We start from the raw sequence: 12,540 nt of genomic DNA, 5'->3' as shown, positions 1-12,540 counted from the left end.
GCAAACAATCATTAGTAAAAAACACCCTAAAACTGACAAAATACACCCTAAAAGTAACATAATACACCCTAAAAGTGACAAAATACACCCAAGTATGTTACTTACTTTTTGGCTGCGGGTGGGTTGTTTCCTTTTTGGTTCCTCTGAGTCCTGGTCAGTCTCAGACTCAAAGGAAGAATAGACTTCAGTTTCAACTGTTTCACTCTCAGATGATGATGAACTTGCCTTTCTTTTTTTGTTTTTTTTTGTTTTTGTTTTTTTTCTTCTTTTTTCTTTTTCCTTCATTTGTTTCAATTTCTCCTTTGTTTCTGCCATCTTTACAATTCCCTGAAACAGTAGAAATGTTAGTTAACAACTTCCACGTAAATAAAATATGCCCAAGGTATTCTGTTCACTTACCACATGTTCATCTGTTTCAGCTCTCATCCTTTCAACCAATTGCTCTCTATTCCAGTTGGCAATCCAGGGTTATGCATGTTTTTCTTCTCCTTTCTTCTCTTTGTTTTTTGGCAGATGAAAATAGACTATCATCCAGGCAAACAGGCAGCCGTCGATTGATTTTTTCTTTTTCAGATTGTAATTAGTTATGCCTTTGATGATGAAATTCAGAACATGGGCTCCCCAGTTGCCCTCCTTTATTTTGTCCATCTTGAAAATAGGAGCTAGGTGCACAGGAGAGATTTTGTTTATTGCTGTTGGCAACAGGAACGCCATCTGTATATAGAAGATGAAAATCCTCTTAAACATGAGGCGATCCTGTTCATTTCTAACACCAATACTCATTATCTCATCTGTCAGACTTTTTAGAGTCTTCCCCTAGAATCTTCTAAAAATCTGTTTGTTCTCTTCAGAAAGTTTCTTATAACTGACTTTCTGAGGAAATAGATCTCCTACAAAAAACAAAACAACTTACAATGAAAATCACTTGAAATACACCCAAACATCACTCATATACACCCCAATATCACTCATATACACCTATGTTTGTTTCTTGATTATATGATAGCAGAATAATATATTACAAAGAATGGAAGTATAGAGGTTTTCTGTAATGAGTTACCTGATGCGTTGAGGCCAAGCGCAGCCCCTATTGTGCTGGGTTTTACTCTAAATGAACTGTAGTTGGTTTTGAGTGTGTTTTTCCCAGTTTAAAGGAGTTAGCCAACTCCTTTAATAGTTTGTGATGCACCCTTAGTGGCGGGATGTGCATCAGTCCACCAAAACCTAAATCCCGAACGATTGCTTTCTTTTCCTCGCTCATATTTCCAAATTTTTCACTCAACGAATGGGTTGCACAATTCAAGTCTTTGGTTTGCTGTAAACAAAGCAAAATTAGAGTCATTAGAATAAGTTATATTTGTATTAGGAAAAATTGACTTGTTCTAAGATATATATTTGTGCTTACATTGTATTTTTTCCGCCTTGGTTTTTGCTCGCCATTTTTACTGCAATGAAAATGAGATGCTGTCAATAGATAAAAAATACACCCAAAAATCAGAGACATACACCCATAGATCAGTCAGATACACCCCAATATCAGCCACATACACCCAAATCCAGTCCCATATCTATTTTATTTTTTTTAATTAAACGAAATTAAATCACTTCAAAATCATATTCAATTCATCCAAACATCCATAAAATGACACTACAAGGTCAAGCACAATTAGAATAGTAACAGTTAGACTTCAAAACTCCTAATATATATATTAGTCTCATACACCTCTACATTTTTTAGATTATATGACATTATATGAGTTCAGAAATATTTTTAAGTTCAAAGTCCCACTAGAAGCAACAGTCGCATGCCAAGTCCGAGATATACACCCGATAAACGGCCACCAAAAAAATTGCCATATACACCCAAAAATCAGTTAGAAGAGGAAGAGTCTTTCATGTAAACATGCACAAACCTAATTAAAAAACATGTAAACATGCACAAAATATGTAAACATGCACAAAATATCCACCAAACAGATCAAAACAAACGTTAAAGCATTCACTAGAAGTACGTAAGATAGCGTAAACGAAGAACAGTTTCATCAGAACAGTAATATGAGATCTAAAACAAGAAGAACAGTAAAACCTAGAAGAACCTAGAAGAAACAGAGCGAGAAATACTGACGATATAGTTCTTCGATTTCATATAACAGTGTGAAAAACCTAGAAGAACACTAAAACAGTACCTTACCTTGAATAATGTTTCTTCGTTTTTTCTGCTGATTTTTTTATGGAGATTTGTATCTTTTATTCTTGATTTCTTCTACTCTTCGCAACGAGTTAGAGCGTTTCTTCATAATTGTAATTTGTTTCGAATGTAGCTTGAAACTTGACGGTTTACGTTTTGACTGAGGAAGAGGAGGAAGAGTGTGCCATAATGAGCGTGTTTTGGAAAACGCAACCGTTGTGTAAGGCGCGTGCATTTTACACTCCATTCTAAACAGTGTAATGCACATGATTTTTTTTTTTGGGCTGGGCCAACTTGTATAGCTTGTAAGCCAAAAAAGCTTGTATATGTAGCATGCTTGCTAAAAAATTAGTCCATTATTTATGATTAAATTTTTTGGTTATCTCCAAAAATATATTTAATATAAATAAAAAATTTTAAAAATAAAATAAAATAAAATAAAAGTTAAAGAACATTTTTATAACTTTTGCCAAAAGACAAAAATTATTCTTCACCCTGTAAACAAATGAAACTTCCATCTTATTGGAAGAGAAGAATTAATTTTCTTGATTTATGAAAAAGGATTGTCGCAAACAGTGAGAAGTTGTCACAACTTCTTCTCTTCCACTTTACAAGACCAAAATTACACTTTTAACAACGCCATCATCACCACTCTCAAGAACAACATCAACAAATAGTAAATCGTGCAACTGTACCACAATTATCCAATGAAGATAATGATGATTGCAGCTACGGCAACGGAAGCGGATGCAAAAGAAGTGCTTTTGAGCTCGCCTCCGCCGGCAGAATCCGCTGTTCCAGGGGCTGTCAGCGGGATTCGAAGAACAAGCCAAAACTGCTAGTCATAATCACAAGAGAGAGTGCCAACACGCATAGCTTACATCCTGTTGATCAAAAAATATTTTCGATAAAGGAAAATGGTTCGAAGTGGTAAAGTGATCAAAGATATAAGTAGTTTTCGAAAAGACATACACGCAAGTATTAAATGGAAGTTTTCGACACAGATTTGATTTCAAGGCCCGCCCTTCAATAAATCGGGCAAGTCAAATCGACCATGGGACTCACGTCAGATAATCGAATAGCTTATTCGAATAAGAGATTGGGTAGTTATGGTAGTGGAGAAGTTAAAGGCTTTTATCACGCGAGGAAATCAGGGAGAATGTTTAGGCGGGAACAGTTCCCAAGGAAAACACATTCAATGATGTGATTTTCTAATTAATTATAATTAATTATCAGTTACTAAAAGCAGATTATAAATACTAGGAGATCTTAGGGAATAGGGGTTGGAACTTTTACTCAGAATCACTCAAGCACACTCACATCCCAGGAAATTCCCGAGTCTGCAATCGAGTAACCTTTCTATAGGGTTCCTTCCATATTTTACTTTTTCAATTTATCTTTTTGTAAACTTTATCTTTTCAAGTAAATTTATCTTTCAAGTTCCATTTATCTTCTTTGTCCAATTTATCTTTCTGCATTTTAAATTTTCATGTTAAAGTCCTTTGACTCAATCGAAGGCATTCTATTGTTTTCTTTTAATTCCAATGCATTTCTTTCCATTTTCAGTACATTTCCCTTTCGAAAACTTTATCTTTTTGTTCTTTTTATTAGTTTATAACTTTTAAGTTATCTTTATTCTCAACCCCGTCTAATCGAAGACACTTTGATGCACTTTTAGAAAACTGGTACCTGTAAAGAGGAGTAGGTTTCACTCCCAGACCACTAGATATCGAACCACCATTGATTTGCTAAAAATCGACAAAACAAATTGGCACGCCCGGTGGGACAGTTTTTGAAAATCGAAGTGTGTCAAAAAGATATTTTTCAGTGTCATTTGGTGTATGCGATTACGAAGTGGAAAGATCATTCACATGGCTAATGAGGTATCAAATGTGAATGGTGGTTCATCCATCAATGATAGCATACCAGTGTCCATGCAACAAACGGACGTGACTTCACGTTCCGAAGGTGCAATTAGAACAGAAAGTATAGCGATTACTACTGTTCAGACTAGAAATATTGGATGTAATATTCGTCCACGTGGCACTTTGCCACCATACCAACCTCCATTGACCGCTGGTTGGCCTCCTTATGGTCTTCCTCCGAGTTTTACTCCGCCAGTGGGTGGTTTTGTTTCACCTATTTGTTTCGGAAATACAAGTGGAGTGAATAATGGTCAAAATCCGCAACAATATTCCGAATATTCTCATGATTATAATGTGAGCTCTACTTCGAATGCTACTAATTCAATGGCAGTATATCGACAACAAGTAGAGGAAGGTCATCATGATTTAGTCAATTTATTGACTCAACAAATGACCACAATTCTAAATCCAATGATGGCTGGTCACGAATCGAAATTTGAACGTCTTGCTAGACAAGTCGAACGTATTACTCGAATCGTAGATTATGAGGAAGGTGAAGGGCACCAGGGGAAATAACGAAGGAGCAGAAAATATATTTCAAAATGAAAACAATGTTTAAATCAAGAAAATCCTTATGTAATTCCCCGAGGTCAAAATGCTGATAATGTTTTAGCCAGATTACGTGTTAATCATGGTGGAGAACGTTATCAAGTCACCAGAATTGTGAAATAAGTACTCAATAGAGTGGGTTTGAATGTTGGTTTTATGAATCGACCGTACTTTGTATCTGTTTCTCCCCAAGTTGTTCAAATGGCTAAAGCGCCAAGAGGGATAAAAAATCCAAAGATAGTCACAAAGTTTGCCGGGGAAGTTGGAGAATCAACCACTAAACATGTTGCTCGCTATTTGGTCGAGATTGGGAACTTAGCTAATGATGAAAATTTGAAAATAAAGTTTTTTCCTTCTTCGTTGACGAAGAATACATTTACTTGGTTTTTGAATCTTAGACCAAATTCGATCACAACATGGAATCAGTTAGAAACTGCTTTTCACGCTCAGTTTTATTGAGGGAAAATGAATGTGGCAGTTACTGATCTAGTGGTTTTGAAACGTGAAGATGGTGAAACTATTGATGATTATTTAATACGTTTCAAGAATGCTAGAATTAGGTGCTATGTGTCATAACCTGAAAGTGAGATCGTGAAAATAGCAATTATGGGATTAGGGTTTTATATGCGCAGAAAGCTGCTTAATGTGCATATTCCCAATCTAGCCCATTTAGCTGAAAAGGTTCGTCAGACCGAACTCATAAAAAAAGAGAAAGAGAAGTATAGGAGTGAACAAAGATCGAAGAGTAAACCTTTTATTCAGAAACAGAAAGTTGCTTATGTGACTATGGAGTCTTCAGAGGAGGAATTCGATTTCGAAACAGAAGTCGATTTGGCCGAGCTTAAGAAAGGCCCTCCTTATGTTTGGTCTTTACTCAAAAAGCTTCTTAGTAATGAAAAGTCGAATAATTCAAAGCTAAAAAGTGGAAAGAAATATAGTTTTGATATCTCGAAATCTGATCAGATTTTCAATGTGTTGCTTAAAGATAAACAGTTAATTCTGCATGAGGGTAGAACTTTACTTTCGGTGAAAGATTTAAAAGGAAAACCTTATTGTAAGTTTCACCAAGCAACAAGTCATTCGACTAACAGTTGTGTTCGTTTCAGGGATTTAATTCAGGAAGCAATAATGGAAGGATGGTTGAAATTCGATGATGGCAAGAAAGAGATGAAGGTTGATGTTGATCCCTTTGATGTTGATGCTAGTTTTGTCGAGCCGTACTTTGGAGTGAATATGGTTGGTATGTCATATGACTTTGATGTGACTCTGGATAATTTCGAGTCACAGGTAAGATCTGTGTACCCTAGAGTAGGGGATGGGCTGTTGGATTTTCTGGTTCAACAGAAGATCAAAGACATGGACGTATCTCTGTGTCCATGGTGTAATGCTGTTTTTGATGCTGAGGCAGCGACAATCTTCGAGAATGAAGAAATAATTAGCTCATAGAGAGGAGTAAGCGCGCCAGAGGCAACCAATTCGGCGTATAGAGGGTCAGAGTTCGAAGATCCCTCAGCAAAGTGTAACTACACCTTTAAGCCGATCTAAGGCTATAAGTGTCCAGTGGATTCGGAACTGTCAGGAGTTCCAGAAGCGGGACCATTTGTATCGATGCAATCCCCAGTGGAGACATCGGGGACCTCCTCGAAACCAATACTCCTATTATCGTGGTCGAGCTAGAGGGTATCCTAGGGGCAGAGGTAGCAGGAGAAATTTCAATCAGAGCAAAAAACCTCAGTAGGAAATGAGTAAAGAAGTAAGCAAGGGGGCAACGCCTTCTGTACATTTCCGAATAGTTTTTCCATCTGATGGAGACACTTATCCGAAGGGAATTCCATCTCCTGCAAAGATGGAAAAAGGCAAAGCCATAGCCCAGTCTTCGGGGGTTGATGACGTTGGGATTTTTGTCAGTAAAGAATTTTATAAAAACAATCGCGTTGTAGATATAGTCTCTAAACCAACAGAAATCCCTTCGTACAAACGTTTTGGTTGTCACAAGTAACAAACCCCTAAATAAATTGATAACCGAAGTATTCAAACCTCGGGTCGTCTTCTCAAGGAACTGCAGGAAAGTATGTTCTTATTATTGGTTATGGAGATTGTAAATTGGGGTTTTGAGAATGAGGAGTGAATAGTTTAATTAGCAATTAAAGTAAATGAAGAACAAGCAATTTAAATGGCAAGTAAAATAAATGAATGACTGTAAATAAACTCTTGGCAAGGTATGAGAAATTGGAGGTCCTATCCTAGTTATCCTTATCAATGATGATGAGAATTGAATCTTAATTCCACTTTGTTAACCTTTACTAAGATAAAGGAAGGTCAAGGGATTAATTGGTTTGATCTTCGGATCCTATTTATTTCCTAAGAAAAGATTGGGATTATTGAAGTTTAGTTTAATTAACAAAGATAACAATTATCAATCATGTTTGAGTTTGATAACTCCTGAGTTACTGATTTCTTAACCAAGACCAAAAGGAGAAAAGTAAATCTACTGGAATAAAAATGTCTTCAGATGGGAATAATAGCAACATAAATAAAATAAAGCAAGATTAAACTGAAATACCTCAAATAACATTAATTCAAAAGAGTAATCTGTAACATGGAAGAATTCATAAATTAAATTACAAAAGTAAATAAAAGGAATATTGAACCTGATAAAGAGATAATCCGGAAAGCGAATAAAATCCTAATTCTAAATCCTAATCCTAAAGAGAGAAGAGAGAGGAGAGAACCTCTCTCTAAACTAAATCTAAATCATGAAAACTAACTAAAGTGGAGACTCTCTTTGAATGGATGCATTCCTCCACTTCATAACCTCTGGTCTATGCCTTCTGGACTTGGATTTGGGCCAAAAAGGGCCTCAGAAATCGCTATGACCGTTTTCTGCAATTTCTGGTGCGTGGCCTCTGTCACGCATCCGCGTGGGTCACGCGGTCGCGTCATTCGGAGTTTTCCTTATCACGCGGTCGCGTCAGTCATGCGGCCGCGTCATATGTGTTCTGCTTAAGGAGTGCGGTCGCGTTAGTCATACGGCCGCGTCGCTGCTTCTTCGCAATTGGCATGCGGCCACGTCGTCCATGCGATCACGTGGATGCCAATTTCTCCAAAAACTCCGTTTTCTGCTTTCCTTCCATTTTTGTATGTTTCCTTTCCATCCTTTGAGTCAATCCTGCCTTAGAAGATCTGAAACTACTCAACACACTAATCACGGCATCGAATGGAAATAAAGGTAATTAAAATAATTAATTTTAAAGCATAGGAAACATGTTTTTCACATACATCACATAATAAGGAAGGGAAAGTAAAACCATGCAATTAATATGAATAAGTGGGTGAAGGACTGAATAAATAACTCAAACTAAGCATAAAATATATCATAAAATATGGGTTTATTAACCTCCCCACACTTAAACAATAGCATGTCCTCATGCTAAGTCCAAGAGTAATGTTAGGTTAAAGTGGTGGAATGCCATGCAATGCAATCTAATCTAAATGCAACTACCTAAATGAATGATGCATCATGCAATTCTAATTTTTATTCACTTGTATATAAAGCTTGCATGTAGTTGAATTAATTCACATTCTCAAGGAGTCATATATATATATATATATATATATATATATATATATATATATATAGCCAAACCTTAGATAGTTGATAAAGTGCCTTTACAATTGAAATGGGAGAGAAAAACATGTTATAAACTTGCAGGACAATTAATAATTTCAGCAGAGATATATGTTAATGAGCTATTGAACCCTCACTGGATGTTGTGTTTACTCTCTAGTCACTCAGTGTTTATTGGGTTAATCACTCTATTCTTCTTTTTATTCTTACTTTCTATAACTTTGTTCTTCATCTAACCAATCAACAATTATAGAATATAGACATACCAAAAATCATGAGGTCTTTAGTTAAGGTTGTAATGGGGCCAAGGTAAAGGTAAGGGTATATGTATAAGGCTAAATGAGCTAATAAGTGAATCCTTAATTAGTCTAAGATCTCACCTAACATACATACTTTGTAAAGCAAAGCTTCTTTACCTATATTCCCATATTTTCCCACTTTTGATGTTACATGCTCATGTTTCAATGTTTATTATTTTTATCCCATGTGCATTGCTTTATTTCACATTTGGGGAATTCTTTTGTGTCCCCTTTATTCAACTACTGAAAAATAACACTCTTTTTTTTTTTAAATGCACATGGTAATTCAATTATTTTAATTTCACATGAGCATGCTTCCCAAAACTTTTATTTTGAATTATTTTATTCTTTTCAACTTTTCTACCTTTTGTTTTTATCATCCATGTTCCCAGTAGGTTTCCCACTCTTATACAATTACACAATTTGTTATCTTAAGCTAACCAAGGATTCAACTTGGAATTTTTATTTTGTTTTTCTGCTTAAGGCTAGTAATGTGGTTTATAGAATAAAAGGGGATTTAAAGGCTCAAGGGGGCTAACAAGGGTGATGTAAAAGGGTAGGCTATTTTGGGATAAGTGAGCTAAAATCAAATAATGGCCTCAATCATTCTCTTGGTATGTAGTTATATTCTATAATCGGACATATAGATTAAAACAAAGTAAAGAACACCAGAATAAATAAGAAGGGCGGAACACACAGGAATAAAAATTATGGTTTGAATATAACCATATAATTAAGCTCAAAACTCACAGGCTGTGTGTTCTCTAGCTCAAAAATTATTTATCAATTATGTATGTCATGCAAGTAAAATTAAAAGTTCCCATTATTCTCAATGTAAAACTTAAGGTGGCTTTAAAGTTTTAGTGTTTCTCCTTGATGAAATGTTGTTAACTAACTAGCATGTAATGTTATATATACAAGGTGTGTGGATTGTTTCTATTATGTTCAAGTCTCTAGTTTACTTCCTTTTTATATTTTTCAATTTATACTAAGCTATCTTATGCTAAAAAAAGGGGTAAACTATACTAATTAATCCACAATTTCTATAACTAATAAGTTAGAATTGCTTCTAAACTAAATGGCTAAAATATGAACTAAAATGCAAAATGCAGAAATAGAGTAAAAATACATAAAAATAGCAATATATATAAGTACTGAGAAAATAAAAATAAAAATTAAAATAAAAATACAGAAAAGTAGCAAAATAAAATGAAAAGAGTCTGTAATGGTTCACCAAAAAAATAAGCCAGAGATGGCGACCTCCCCCACACTTAAAATGAAGCATCGTCCCTGATGCTCACTCAAGCAGGGTGTGAAGGGGTGTCATCACTGGAAGGACGGATAGCTAGAGTCTCTGTGGTGGTGGTCTGAGGATCAGCCTGCTGTAGAGGAGGTGCTAACTGGATAGGGATCTCGGGGTCTACAGCCTGAATCTGAGGCGGAGCCTCCTGATGTGATGCGGCCTGCTCTGTGCATGCCTGTGCAGCCTCGCTCTGGGGATGGGTCTCTGCCTCGTGATCATCCGCCTCCTCCTCAGATGCCTTGGATGGTGTGTCAGGCTCGAAGGGGATGTCGCCAGAGCGTATCATCAGCTTCAGGTGCTCATAGCGTCGCTTGTTGCGACGCTCCATCTGGTCAAGCCGTCGAAACAGGTGGTGCACTAGATGATAGATGGGCTCTGGGGCAGGTGGAGGTGCAGTGGTGGTGGCAGGGGTAGCTGTAGAGGAAGAGGGGCCGGCAGATGGTGTGGGTGTGTCACCAGGGGCTGTGAGGAATGGAGGTCTGTAGCCCAGAGCCAGAAAGTTCCTGCTGTGAGGGATAATCTTCTTGCATTCTGCAGCAGGTGGCTTCTCATCAGCATCCTCCCAAGGCACATCAGCTCGACGGCCTAGCTGTGTAATCAGATAAGGAAAGGGAAGAGTGTCTCGGACGTGGACCCTGGCCATATGGTACTGGATAAAGCGTGGCAGGTACAGGTCCTTACCCTCCATCACACACCATAGGAGGGTGATCATAGCGGCTGGTATCTCAGTCTCGTGAGTACTCAGCATGACAAAATTGCTAAGTATCTGATGCCATAGCCGAGCCTCATCATTCAAGTAAATCCGCTTGATTTCCTTTGGCATGGTGGTGTTCTGACCCATAATCCAAGGAACGGTCGGGTCAAGGGCTATCCTGGCCATGATTGCATCCCAATCAAACTTCATGAAGCGCATATCTTTCTCAGCTTTCTGATAACCATCCAGCTGATCAGTTTTAGGCAGAAGCTTCAGAACATCTTCAATGGCCTCTTCAGTGACCAGAATCTGCTTTCCTCTAAGGTTCACTGCATCTAGGGAGGTTTTGAAGTAATTGCAGTAGAATTCCTTAACCCAAGATGCATTGACCTCAATCAGGTTTCTCTCCAGGAAGAACCAGCCTCTTTGTTTGATCTGATCAGAGGTGTATTGCTGGAGTTCTTCTGGGATTTTCAAGGTCCTCTCCAGGTATAGGTTCCTGGAGGTTGCAAACACCGGATACTTCAGCTCACAGTATTGGTTTGCAAACTTTATTGGATCAGTGGCAGGGATTAGCTGGTCGGCCTTCTCCTGCGGGGTAAATTTTTTCTCCCGCAAGGAGTCATCGTGCATAATTTCCATAATGGACATGGAGGATTCTCCTCTTTTCCGTTTGCCAGTAGTAGCATTTCCTTTCCCTTTTCTCTGGCTGGCAGACATCCTGAAAAACAGAAAACCAGAATATAGTGAAAACAGGAAAACAAATAGGCAAATAATCAAAAGAAACACAAAGTGGCAAAGGAGCAAAAGGATAAGGAAAATGAGTTAAGTAAATGTGCATTAAGGATTGTATAGGAGTTAAAAGTCCGAAAAGGAGAATTCACAATCCAAAATGTAATTGAATTCATGTTAAATAGAAAAATTAACATCATGCCATGGTTAGAATGTTAAAAGAAAGTGAAAGAAAATCAGAAGAGAAGTTTTGAAAGGTTAGGTTGGTTAGAATTGAAAAAGAGTTTAGGAAGTTAGCATTAGTGAGTTAATAAAAAGTGGGTTAAAGTAAATGGCATAATGAAAATATTCCAAGTAACAAGTATTCACAGGTAGAAGCTATAAGTAACTCATACCCAAATAAGGAAAACAGGTTGATGATGATTCAAATAGATATAAAAATAGCAAAAATTGGAATCAAACATCAAAAATGCAAATTATGAACCAGAAAATCAAAAAGAATAAGAAAGCTTGCCCTGGCATTCATGAATTGTTTTGGTTAAATCTAAGGAAAGCACAGTTGAAAATGCCAAAATCAAGACATGAATGGAAACATTTTACAGAGATTTGGGCAACATTCCGGCTAAAATTGGATTGTCCCGGAAAATAAACAACAACAGAATAGTTCATATGAATAAAAAATACAGCTGCAATTACATATAAGGAATAAGAACATGAAAAATCAGAGTAAAGAGCAGCATGAAACAAGAAATTACAGCATATGAACAAAACTAACATCACAGCAACAGCAGAATTACAAAAATAATGAAACAAGAAACACGAACAGCGCAATTAAACAGACCTAAATCCACTAATCACATCCTAGGCTACCTAACAACCTAAAATCCACTACAACATGCATATCTAACTAGCCTAAATATGAACAAAAACAGAAAAATATGAATTAACTACGAATGGATAGAAGGGTGGCATTCGTCGGAACCTGGTAGGCGAATTAAGGAGAATGGGGCAGAGAGGTGGCTGGGGATGACGGCGGTGGCGTCCGGCACGGCGGAAGAGGGTGACGCGGCGGCGGTGGCTGCTGTTCGGAGGAAGGGAGGGAAAGGTAGGGGTAATGGGGTTAGGGGGTAATAGGGGAAGGGAGGGGGCATGTGGGTGGCGCTGAGCAGTGGTGACGGGGCGGCGGCGATGGGTGGTGCTCGCGGAGGGGGAGGGCAGTGGC

Source organism: Arachis ipaensis, chromosome B1 (assembly GCF_059453495.1).
Source record: "Arachis ipaensis isolate K30076 ecotype BB chromosome B1, ASM5945349v1, whole genome shotgun sequence".
NCBI lineage: Eukaryota > Viridiplantae > Streptophyta > Magnoliopsida > Fabales > Fabaceae > Arachis > Arachis ipaensis.
This window is presented reverse-complemented; position numbering follows the sequence as displayed.